Source organism: Dipteris shenzhenensis, chromosome 28, assembly GCF_047967505.1.
Source record: "Dipteris shenzhenensis isolate YYH24624 ecotype China chromosome 28, Dip_SZ_1.0, whole genome shotgun sequence".
In the NCBI taxonomy this organism is placed as follows: Eukaryota; Viridiplantae; Streptophyta; class Polypodiopsida; order Gleicheniales; family Dipteridaceae; genus Dipteris; species Dipteris shenzhenensis.
In genome coordinates, this window is record NC_141623.1 from 39,020,339 (window position 1) to 39,034,243 (window position 13,905).

Sequence of the window (13,905 nt, forward strand, 5' to 3'; positions counted from 1 at the left end):
GGAGAACTGGCAGGTGGTAGGACAGCAGCAGCAAAGGAGCTGGACCCTGCATGGAACAAAGGGCCAGCAAAAGGGCCCTTATATAGGGCTGGTTGGGCCAGGGTTTTAGAAGGAGTGAAATTGATCATTGCCTCTACACTAAAAGGGCTAAGGATAATAGCCTAATAATCTTGGCACTATACGTGGATGATATGCTATTGGCTAGCAAGAATACTTATGAGCTAGATGCATTAAAAGCCAAGTTGCATGAGGCCTTTGATATGAAGGATTTGGGACTTGCAGGTCATATTCTTGGTATGCGCATCACGCGTGATCGGAGTAGGAAACTCCTTTGGCTTTCACAAAAAGAGTACGTTACAAAAGCATTGCAGCATTTCAATATGGAGGGGGGAAGGAAGTGAGTACTCCATTGCCTCCATATGTGAAACTGAGTCATACAGATAGTCCCAAATCAGATGAGGAAAGGGCCATGAGCCAACCAGGTCGGTTGGGCCAGCCAACCTGGTCTGTCCAGTCGGCCCAGTCAGGGTAGACTGGTCGGTAATTTTGCCAGGCCTTGGGGCCTATAAAAGGAGAGGCTCAGGCCTCATTTCATTATCCAGCGAGTGCTGCAGACTTAGCTCCAGGGAGAGGCTGAACCTAGACTGTCTTCTAGGGCAGAGGGTTGCTGAGATCATCATCTTCTGGAGCAGCCATTCACAAGCAGGTTGGAACAGTGGAACTGTTATCTTGGGGCCTACATTCAGGAGGACCAAGGGGACCTGTGTGCTGCAGACAAAGCTTTGCACGAGCTACCCACCTAGGCTGATTCACAGGCAGTAAGGTGGAGAATAACACACTGGACGGAAAGTCTACAGACGCTCAGGGTGGAGCACGCGGGCTCGAGTCTAGAGATAGCCATCAGATAGGAGGAGGACCTTGTGGTTAGATCAGAGGACCACACCATTGGTGGGACTCTGGATCTATCTCTTTTGTATTGTGTCCATAGTTTTGGACGGAAATATATATTTTGGTGGTTTCTCTATCTGGCTGGTCTATTGATGAGTCTGCACACCTACTTTATGCACATTAAGTAAAGAAGTTTGTGATTCCACACCCCACACGCACACTGTGTGAGCTCCTAGGCATTACTATAAGTCTTCCGCTGCGTGTACCCTCTGTTGGGTATTTTCTGTGCGTACCCTCTGTTGGTCAATTTCTAACAAAGAGAGCATACTACAAAAAGTTTTAACATTCAGTGTCTATAAACACAAGTCCCTATAAATATTTGGGGGCAAAATCAAATGGGTTTAGCCTATGTGACTAGAAATGTTCCAAATTTTCTAAATTAGCTACAGAAACCCAACAAAGTAGGTCTACTCACAAGATCTATTCCATAGCTCTGCAAAATTATAGCATGGGTCACTATGCTGCGGCATCCTATGTCACCACGTTAGACCCAATGTGTAACTTCAGAGACATTTTCAGTACGTCCCATATACAAAGTTTACTTGTCACAAAAGCTGACTTTGGCATTTGTCTTCGAACTTTCTTTTTCCCAGGAACTGAGATACTATTGTCAGATGGAAGCCACATTAGTCCTATCATACTCTTATCGAATAAAAAGAGAGCTTAATATCATAACTTTTAAGACAATTCTTGGATGACACATTTGCCACTGGAATGTAGACCAAATTTCACATTTCATAACTGGTCTTGAAATATTCCACTGAGAATGAACAGAATGAAATATTCCGCTGTTTTGAGGCATGGCATAAAATAAATAGTTGAGCATAGTCACCCGTTGGATCCATGGACCTACAATATTAAAATTGTAGCATGTTCATGATCTAATCGGTGGGTGCAATTGGTATTTTTCACATTAGTAATGTTTTCAGATAAACTGACTTGCTTAGGAGTGTGCCAATGACTAAAATGGCTCCCATTGAGCAACAGTCAACGTGTAAGTTTCTTGAAGGCTGTGGCAATCAACCCCCATCAGGTCAGCAAAACCAACAAGTTTAAAGCAATCCTAAGGTTGACTATACATCCCTACAAATTACAATACACTTTTAAAAAACAAAATGCTCAAGAAAGTCAACCCATGTAGATAGGAATTTTACATAATCTTGGCTAACAAGAACTTTGCTAAGAAAGAGCATAAAAGAAAACCGTTCCCAAAAATGGAAGAAAATATTAATTGTTTGCTCTCTGACCAAATAGGGACTCTACATAAGACATGCAAAGGCCCCAACTAGAGGTTCCTCCTGGAACTGCATTTAGTGTAGTGAGCAGCAGAACACAACTTAAAAGACAAGGAGTCAAATGAAGCTCACTCAGACCAGTGCCCTGGATTAAATCTATATCCGTGTATAGAACATTTTTATTGAGAAAAACCAGAATTACCACCCAAACAAAATGTACTCATTCACATCCACTTTCGACAGGCTTCTGGTGAGATCTGTAACATGCACCTTATGTTTTGCTGCTTTCTAGGTCAACATGTGCAAACACGGGTGGAATCTCCCAATATTTCTCTCTTTGTAGAATTTAGCATCGTTCGCCATCAAAGATCCTTCTGGCTTATGACCTCTCTATGAAATTGTATGCCATTTGAATGTCTCACATTCAAATGGTGAATAGAGCTGAAGAGAGTTATAGCTTAGGCAGAAGCATAAGCTGAAACCATGAGATTAGATCTTTAACCAAAGACTCAGGGCTCGAACATGTGTATGAAAGTGCTCAAAAACTTGCACAAGATGGAGGCTTAAAGCTGAATGTGGAGCAGCAAAATAGGATACGAGTAAAGTAAGGAGCTTGTCCTGTTATTTACGTGCTAGGCAGAGAAAAGATTGGGAAAAGCATCAAAAGGTCTACTGCTTAAGTCTTAAAAGAGAAACATCAAACTTGCATCCCCAAGTAACTCACAGAAAAGTGTGAAAAGGTCGATTTCTACAATCTGAAAGAGAGACATTACAAAATGCACGTCCTCAAGTCAATTTGCTCAAGGTAAGTTTCTGAGAAACTAAGAAGGAATCCTTCACAATTGCCATAATTATATTCCTTCAAAGTATCCTACTACATGTCTTATTGGAACTGATTGTGATCGTAGGCAATATGTTAGATCATGATTGTGTTGACCGCCTTATGTTTTAATGTAGTTAAATTGTTTTGATCATAGACCCCGGGACCTTCATAAGACTTTCTTGCTTCCAAAAAAATATTTTCAGTGCTTGGAAGGAGCCGTAGGCCCTCCGGTTATCTTCTGTCCTTGCATGGTATAGATACTAGCTTCCGTTAATTTAATTATTTTATGTACATGTTAGTCTCATAAGACCTTGCTGGTTTAAATAAAAGGTCTCCTTTGTTGGTCCATTGGCGCTTAATTCGTTTCCTTTGTTCGTTTCGTCCACACTCTTTCTTCTTGAGGATCCCAATAAACACGCTTCAAAAGTTTGCCAAACTTTATACAAATCGAACAATTTGTATAATGAACAACTTTGTCCAGACTGCAAAATGTGATGGGCCAATGAATTTGAAATTTTGCAGAAATGGGGTAATTTGGCGTACATGCTCCAATAAGGGTACCACCAATTTCTCCAAGGTCATCCCTCTTTCTGTTGCAATTTCTGCATGCTGAAGAAAGGCCGTGAGGGCTCGACCGATTGGACCTGGGAGCAAGGTATAAGGCAATGCGCGGTGAGGTCTTCTCATCCAAATTCATCGGGGGGGGAAAAAAAACTGACAAATCCGATGACACAAAAAACTGACAGAGAAAGTGCACTTGTTTCGTGATAAGCATCATCGTAGGAGGTAAGCCGTTGTAGCTCCTGATGTTTAGCAGAAAGCAAAGTGTTGAGGACGCGACCATGACAATCGTAGTCCATGACAAGAGTCTAAATTGTAAAAGCATACTGTAGCTAGCTAGCTGTATAGACTCACACACTATATAGCTAGTACACACACTCTCCTTTTCTTTTCATTTTGGTTTAAATCCACTTGTTTTTGGCATGCCGCATAGCGTTTATAGCATAGGTAAATGAGTGAAAAGCGAGGAGAGGAGAGAGGTTAAAGAGGGGATGGAGCATTAAGTGTGAGTGGGGACATGAGTAAAGACTCTGATTTAAATAAAGGTGGTGTCATACACTCTAAAAGACAACAGCATTGCATACCTCTCATATAAGGCCAAAAGCTTAACTCTAAACATCATTATTATCACTAAATTGCATGCTCCTCATATAAGGCCAAAAGCTTACCTCTAAACATCATTAGTATCAACTAAATTACCACTATCCTAAATTGAAACCAAGATTATCATGCACTTAAAAAGTCAGCATGACTTCTTGAAGTGAAAACTGAACATTGGCTTTCATGAGCCAACAATTAGTGCACTTTCCATAGACCCTTTTTGAAGGTCCAAAAAGCAATCCCCAAGGAGGGGGCTTACTGCCATACAACATCAAAAGATCTCAATATATGACAAATAAGCAAGATAGTTCAAACCAAGCATGCAAACAATCAAAGAACGATTACCGTAAAGGTGCCCATAAGGAAACTTGCTAAGGGGTGGTTCAACAAAACCCTATGGTTTTGGTCCTTTCATAGTTCCATAGTGCCCAATAGCCAAGTAAAGAAAAGGAAAGCTTACCAAAGCAAGCACTAGAAAAGTGTGCCTGAAGATGCTGTTGTTGATAAAACAAGAACTCACGAGTCTCAGGGCAATGTCAAAACAAATGAGGCATAGACTAGCATTGAGACAGACACTAGTGATAAATATTTGGACTGGGTGCGATTTGCATGAGCAGAAATCCAAGGCAGAGGCAACAAAACCTTATACAAAACTATGAGATCTACCCACAACAAGCAAGATCATCTAAGTGAAGGGACCAATCCTTGAGACACTATATAATCTCAAGATGTGGTACTTGCTAAATATCATGAAACATCACTGACAATATTTGTGATACACACACACGCACGCACGCATGCATGGACGCACACACTCATTCTTCATGGCAGTTTGATGGTTGGATTTTCTAGCAAAGGCTTCCCCTTAACTCTAAAAATCACCTTGTGTTTGATATTTGTCAATGAGCCTCCCCCCCCATTCAAAAGATCCAAAAACCATTAATAAGTCAAAAGGAGAGGAGGGTAGAGCAAGATGTTGGGTAATCCAGGGATACATGGTGAGCAAGCATGTGATTGTAATAAGCAAAGGGCTTTCCGATTCCTCAAACTGAAGGGGAGAAAGAGACCAAGGTGAAGGGCTTTTCCATTCCTCAAAATAAAGGGGAAAGAGAGACCAAAGTGAAGGGGGATTAGGAGACCATTCGGAGGGGAGAAAATGAACATATCATCAATTTATAAGGTGAAAAGGACATGGATCCCTTGTAAGATTGATATGGACGTGGCAATCATTAGGAAACTCTTGATCGGATGACAACAATTGATTCACCATTGACTCCTAACTTTTACAATTTGGATTTATGACATCTCTCCTCTTAATTCTTTCTTCTTGAGCTCTACTCCTTAAAGAGATAATATGCATGTGGTTGTTGTATTTGGGAATCCTAATTCACATCCCAAGATAGTTGTGTAAACTCAATGGCCAATAAGCTTGGGGGAGAATGTGTTGAAATAATAATTAGGAGCACCTAAAGTGGCTGGGTTGGCTTTTTGAAATAGAGCTCATTGACTTCAAGTCATGGATTTCAATCTTAAAATCGGTTTAGCATATGAAAACCCCCCTAACTTTGGAGACCTCCCATCATGATATTCCTCTTCAATGATAAAACTCCTATTCAACACGAGCTTGTTCTTTAGCAAAAGCTTGGAAGTCACTTCTTTGGATTTCCTTGGAAGTTGCTTGGTGTGATTTTCAAGGTGTATTTTGTCTTTTTTAATCTTTGGCTACCAAATTTGAAGCATTGCCTCATTTTTCAATGTCTCTAGTCTCGATGAACAATCTTGATCTCCTATCATGATGTCCCCTTTTGGATCAAAAATCCCACTTGGATTGGTATCACATGATTTAGCGAAGACTTGGGAGTTGCTTCTTAGTGATGCCTTGCTAGATGAGTGCCTTGGTAGAGGAGTGGAACAACAAAAACAAGATGCAATATGGCAAATAAAAAGCAATATGCTAAACAAAGAGAAAGGAGAAAAGAAAGAAGAGAAGACAAAATACTACTAGCTCCAACAATCACCAAAGGGAAGCTAGAGGTTGATGACATCAACAATAGCCACAATCGCAACAGATAGTATGGCCATGCAAAACATTGCTCCTACAACAACAACCTCAGCCTTGGCACCAACATTGGCTCTAGCCTTTTGTCCAACATCATCTTAGTAGCAATATCAGCTTGATCATCATTAGCACTAGCGTCCATTTTGGCATTGGCATTGGTATTGGTGTTGATAGCAGAGCTAATCTTGACATGCAATCCAACTCCCACCTTGCCCCCTTATGTCCCCTTAAAATATTCCACTTTCTTGTCCCCTTTATTTGTTAGTCATCCACCCTTTCCATCTATAGTTGGCTTCTCACCTTAGGCATCTCCCAGCTGTCCCCACACCCCTCTCGGTCTTCTATCATCTCCACTCTCTGTCCCTATCCCCTATCCCACTCACACTACCCCCTATCATACCCTATCCATAACAATTGCATCTTTCACACTAGACTCCATAATAATTGCATCACTCACACTAGACTCCACCCCAAGGCCTGGGAGCAGCTTTTCACGGAGGTTTAAAACCTACGTGCACGAGAGATGGAGCAGGGTAGATTCATCCATAGCCTTAGTCAAGAGGTGTTAAAACTTTAGCTTACCATAGTAGTGACAGCCCTCAGGCATGCACGAGTAGTGGAGGCACAAATAGCCATCATGCAGTCATGCATCAAGGGGACCTCTAGATGAGTGGACATTGCAAAATGGAAGCTTGCAAAGGCCACTATTCTTGAGCAATAACAACGAGCTTGCAAGGCTCTCAATATTAGAGTAAAGGGGATCCCTTGTACCTTCACCATTGCCATGATGAATGATGTGATCAACTTTGTGGCTTCCACCTTGGGAGTCCTAGAGCATGGGCTTGAGGATGCATGGCACATACGATGGGTCCCCACTCTAAAAAAGCCTCTTATTGTCCAATTCAAGGACATTCAAATTTGCCTTGTAGCACTAAACATGAGGATAGTTCTATGGGACCACTCATAAATCCACTTAGATGAGGACCTCACACCCTTATAGGTAGAGCAGAGGCACACCCTCTTACATCAACAAGACATGGCTCCCAAGCAGGGGAAGTTGGAAGTGGTTCAAGATGGGAGGCATTTGATAGGCCCCCCTCAATGGGCATCTGGGGGTCCCCTTGCATAGGGGGATGGAATCTATGACACTCAGAGCACTGAGACCTTCACCTGCACTATTTAAAACTATAATGGTACCTTATGGTCAGTTCTCAAAATCATAGACAATATGAGATATAGCTTTCTCTACAGAGAACCACTAGATCCCAAAGCATCCTTTGCCTATAGTCAATGGATACACATGGGAGAGAACGTGTTGGGATAAGACAAGGATAGGTAGAGTGTGTGGATCGGGAGGAATGGTGATACTATACATGTCATCTCTGATTGGGGATGATCTCTATAAAAATGCATGAGAAACATTCCAATTTGTCCCACTTGAGACCTCACAAATTGCTAGAGATCTCCATGAGGAGGCAAAAACTTCATTATGTGTAACTGTACATTTAGACATCATGGATTTCTCATGCTGCTAGGAAGTCCTCCTTGTTGGGGACTTTAAGGCAAGGATGGATAGGCATTGGTTATCACTTCTTGAGTTTTTAGATGATTCTATTTTATTAATAGATATTGATCTAGATGAGGCAGGTATGTCCCAAGTATCCACAAACATGCAAGCCCTCTTACGGGCATAGTCTCTTGGACATGGGCAAGATACATGACTTTGTCATGTAAATGGTCTAAACTGATGGCCTTCTTTGTGTGGATCCACTTTCTTTCCACATAGGGGGGTTCTAGCATAGTTAACTACCTCATGGGATCCTCTGGTTACTTTCGCCCTGATATCACTGACTTCTCTGTCTCTAGACCACCACCAAGAGTTGACCACACCTAGCTTTTCTTTAGTATATCCATCCCTCACCACACACGCTACATATCATGACATCCACTTCTGCCATAGCCTCTTCCTCGAGTACTCCACATGTCTTTTCACCTTATAGATCTCAAGGACGTTTGTAGACATATGCTACTTGGGTACTCGTGATATATTTCTATTTTGCTAAGTAATAGAAGGACTATGCAAAACCTTAGTAGCGGTAGTTAGAAAGTAACCACTTCTAGAGCGTGTATGCTAGGAGTTGCAACTGATATATGGATGAGGGAATAATTCTCTGATCTATCTTGGTTCAGAAGTTTAGAAGGTCCGAATGAGGAAACATTCTCTATCTGTTGCTGCAAATCCCTATTTTGTCTAGTTTTGACTATGTTTCCTCTATGATGTACTGAGTTTGCAACAGTAATGAAATGGATATCAAGCAGTATTACTTATTTTGATCTTTACTTGTTCCGAATTTAGAATTGAAATGCCCATTGTCGAAAGTTCTTACTATGTTTTCAATGGTACTTTGTTTATTCTAATAGGTAGTTTTTTCCTAAATATGTCTCTACCTATTACATTGGTGATCCTGCAAATCAATTGGGCACCTGGATTGTGAGAGATGTGTGAAGAACATGCATGGTTGCTCTGTGCAAGCATTGCGGTGACAATGTGCATGCTGTGAAGCGTAGCAAGATGCCATCGAAATCAAAGAGGGAGAGAGTCCAATGTTTACAATAGCAAATCCAAGTCTCGCGAGGCAATGTTCAGTGCTCAAGTCCATGCAATAAACATCGGATGTCAAGAGTGCATGCAATAGAATTCAGTTCACCATTGCAAGTTTTAAACAGCGGATTCATAATTTTTAGCAGATTATACGTGAATTTGTTGAAGGTGGAAATCAGGATTGAGTTGCATCCAATTCGTGGCGGAAGACCACAAATTACGGGAGCAGTGAAATCTTATAGCATGTTCATGGAAGCATTGGTAGTGGATGTCTGACGCAAAAGAATCTGAGACATCTCCTCGACGTATTGACCATCCATACTTCACCAGAGCTCAGGCTAGAGGTCAAGTAAGTGCCTCCGAAGAGGTTCCGAGGGAGCAGGCACAAGATCATGAAGAGGTCAGAGAAGCATCCAAACGCCAACAAGGTGGGACCAAAATTACTAGTAGCTTAAAGGATGAAGATTGGGTTCTTGGCTACACAGCATCAGGTGAAGAACCTTCGACCAGTTCGGGTGGTAGTTCTCAGTACCACGATGCAGATAGTCCTGGAGTCCTTCGAAATTCATGGTCTGCTTCGGTAGCTTTCATTTGTGCAACTTATGGTTATCATGTAGCATTTCGACTGTACGTAGGAGCTCGAAGGCCGTTGTATGATTCACTCCCACCTTGACCTCGTCCAAGGATAATATGACTAGTTGTTCCAAACTTCCCTACAGGCCAACATCCAAAACCCTTGAGTCTGCTCTGCTAAATTCACTGGCAAATCCAAACAAGACCTTGACAATCACATTGGGCAATTTGAGACTTGATGGGTAGCAAGTGGTTTTGAAGGACAACTTTGATGATGCCGTGAAGAAGGAATAGTTGGCAGCCACTTTGGTGGGTAAGGTAATGAGTTGGTTCATTTAGTATGGCATGGGACATTTTGCAGATTATGAGACTTTAAAGAAGGCTTTTCTTGCACGGTTTTAGCAAGAGAAAATACTAGAAGCTATTCTTAAAAACCTCCGGTAGTTGAAACATAAAGATATGTTGGTAGAAGACTACACCCAGAAGTTCCACAATTTGAACTGGAGGCTTCTAGCCGCTCCTCAGAGATCGACTCAAGAGCAATTGGGAGATTACTTTTGTAAGGGACTGAATACCAAATTGAGAAATCATGTTGCTGGGAGGGACACCCTAGGAGGACCTAATGATTTTGACAATATGGTAGAAGCCGCACAGTGAGCCGAACGAAGAGTTGGTATGACCAATAGAAAATCCAAAAAGAATAGAAGGAAGGAAACAAGGAATTCTAATTCAAACACAGATTCATATGGAGACTTTGGCACAGGCAATGAAAATGAAGATACGGATTTTGAGTCTAATGATGATGATTCGGATGATTTCGATAATGAAGACAAGAAGAGCAAACGTAAATGAAAGAAGCAATCGAAGAAAGGGAAATCTAAGGAGATCCCGAAGTCCAAGAAAAAAGTCAAATCCTCTTCAAGAGATGAGAAGTTGGAGAAAAAGATCAAACAGCATTTGAAAAGCATGGTATTGTCAGAAGTCACTTTCTCAGAGAAGCCTAAATGTGAGTTCTATGGTAAAAGAAATCATGAGAGCACCAATTGTTGTTATAATTGTTTACAAAAGATGTTGATGTGCTCAAGGAGTAGCATGACGAACCAAAGCTTGAAGATCTCAAGTGAAAGACTCCTTCTAGAGGGTGTTATCTGGTTGGTGAAATACGCAACAGACCCAAACTTAGAGATGCAGTGAACCATGGGAAATTGTTTCACAGTTTGCTGAAGGCTCAAATAAATATCACATTAGGCCAGCTTCTTAATTTGGTACCAGAATTCAAAGCACAACTCTTGCTGAAGAATTTAACAAATGGTGTGAGCAGAGGAGGATGAGGAGGTTTGAGAAGTTGACCCCAAAGTTGATGCAGCACAAATTGAAGATGTAGATTATACTGTTCCACTAATCTAGGTGGAATATAAATCATAGATCATATTGGACTTCCTTTTGGATGGCGGGTTTGGTGTGAACATTCTGTCAGAGGATCTTTACAAAAACATTTGTCTCAATGAGTTAGAGCCAACTCCTTTTCAGGTCAAAATGGCCGATCAACAAAGGGTCCAACCTCTCGGGATACTAAGAAATCAACAGATCGGAGTTTGTGGTCTTACTTTCATGGTCAATTTTTTTGTTCTTCGAATGGAAGGAAATGATAGATCTTATTCCAGGCAGGCCGTGGTTTTGGGTAGCCAAGATTAAGTAGGATTGGGAGCTGATAGGGTAACTGTTCGTAAGGGAAAGAAGAAATTTAAAATGGCCATGGTTCCAACAAGGAGTGTTCCAAAAAGTGTTCAACCCTTGGCAACTGAAGGCATTAAAATGGTGGTCAAAGTTGAATATGATGAGGAAGAGTATTTTCTAAAAAGAAATACCTCTTTAATTCCAATTTTTGAAGTGGATGTGCATGCCATAGTGGACCAATACAAGAAAAATGAAGGGAGCAGTTCTTCATCAAAGAAGGTTCCTGCAGTTTCAAATTTAGAAGGAGACAGCCCGAAAGCAAAACAAAGGAAATACAAAGAACAAAAGTCAAATGAAGTAACTTCAAAACAATGGAATGCTTATTCAGGCAATCATTGAAGGAGAAACAGCATTTGAAGATCACCTAAGAAGGTGTGCAAGAGTTCAGGAGGATGACCTCAAAGAGATGAATCTCAGAATAGAACAAGATCTGAAGGTGGTGCATGTTAGTGCTTTGTTGGATGGAAATTTTCATGAAAATTTGAGACACTTGTTGCTGGAATTCAAGGATGTATTTGCTTGGCATTATACAGAAATGAAGGGGGTTGATCCATATTTTTGTCAACATAGGATCAACTTAAAGAAGGATGTTGTCCGCGTGATCCAAAAAAGATACAGAATGAACCCAAAATTATGCTCAAAAAGTGAAGGAAGAAATGGACAAATTGCTCAAGGTGAGGTTTATTTCCCTAGTGGATAAGGTAACATGGCTTTTACCCATAGTTATAGTACCTAAAAAGAATGGTAAAGTCAGGGTGTGTGTTGATTACAGAAAGCTCAATGCAACAACAATAACAGATCCTTTTCCATTACCTTTCTATGACACAATGCTTGATGCTGTGGCTGGTCATGAGATGTATATCTTTCTTGATGGTTTTAGTGGGTATAATGAAATAAGGATGGCTCCGGAAGATAGAGACAAAACTACTTTCATTACAGGGTGGGGAGCTTTTGCTAGCAATGTCATGACTTTTGGTCTAAAAAATGCACCTCCCACATTGTAGAAGTGGATTCAAGAAGTCTTTGCTCCATACCTGACAACCTTTATCATAGTTTTTCTTGATGATTTCTCTATGTTTGGAAGGAAGGAGGAGCATTTGCAACATCTTAGATTATGCCTTGAGAGATGCAAAATTGCACGGCTTAGCCTTAATCCAGAGAAGTGTGCTTTTGCAGTTAAGAGGGGTGTTCTGTTGGGTCATATAATCTTGGAAGAGGACATGGCCATAGATCCAAGAAAGGTGGAAGTTATTCAAAACGCCCCTACACCAAGAACTCTTAAGCAGTTATTACGCTTTATTGGGCAGATCAAATGGCATAGCAAGTTTTTGTGCTATCTTTCCCATGTTTGTGCACCATCGACAAAACTTACCAGGAAGGAAGAAGCTTGTAGATGGGAGGAGGAGCAACAGAAGGCTTTCATTTTATTGAAGAAGATGTTAGTGGTGGCACCAATTCTCAAACCACCTAACCGGAAACTACCATTTCATATTTTTGTTGATGCTTCAGATATGGACATAGGTGCAATATTAATGCAGAAATTTGTTGTAGGGTGGTTTTAGCCAATATATTATGCCAGTAGAAGATTGGCAAAGGCAAAGCAGAATTATAGTGTTACTCATAGTGAAGCATTGGGAATGGTTTATGCTCTCAAAAAATTTAGACAATATTTGTTGGGGAATAAAGATCTTACATGTGGACCATCAAGCTCTTATCTATTTGGTGAACAACCACAATTGTCTGGTAGGCTAGCTAGATAGATATAACTCCTCCAAGAATATGATTATGACATTGTTCATACACTTAGATTATTTAAGCCGATTGATGAATGGTGAGGCACCTTTGGGAGTTCAGGATGATTTACCTGATGCACATTTGTTTTCTTGTCAACTTGGATGTCAACTTGGATGGTGGGCAAGATTGGTATGATAGAATGCTTCTTTTTTTGATAGAAGGGATGGTACCTTAGCCATTATCAAGAGATTAGAGGAAGAAATTTGTGGTAGAGTAAACCATTTTTGGTGAGAGCTGGAGTTTTGCACAGGAGGGGTATTGATTAGATTATCCGAAGATGTGTGCAAGATCATGAAAGGAAGGCAATCCTCATGGAAGCACATGCTGGAAATTCAGGAGGTCCCTTTTCTGGTGATATTACTAGAAAAAAGATACTGCAGGTAGGTTCCTGGTGGCCCACAGTATTGAGATATGCTCATCAATTTGCTAAAACGTGTTTACCATGTCAAAGATATGGCAGGCCAATAGATGTAGATCAGATGCCACATCAGCCTTTCTTACCTTTGGGTCCATTCCAAAAATGGGGACTCGATTTTATGGGACCGATCAAACCTGTGGCTAGGTATACTGGCAATAAATATATTTTGGCGGCTATCGACTATTGCACAAAGCGAGTGGAGGCAGTTGCCTTGAGAGATAATACAATAGCTAGCACAGCTAAGTTTATTTATCACAATATCATAACCCGGTTTGGTTGTCCAATAGAGATAGTTTTTGATCAAGGGGCTCATTTCATGAATAAAGTTATGAAGAAACTAACACACACACACACACACACACACACATGATTGTGCATAAGAAGTTAGCTACTTACTATCCATTGGCCAATGGTCAGGCTGAGAATCCCAAAAAAACATTCAAGAAAATTATGAGAGGAACAGTTTTGGAAAATCAGACTAATTGGGATCAAAAATTCCATTCAGCATTATGGGCATTTTGTACAATCTATAAGGTAACTATTGGAATGACACCA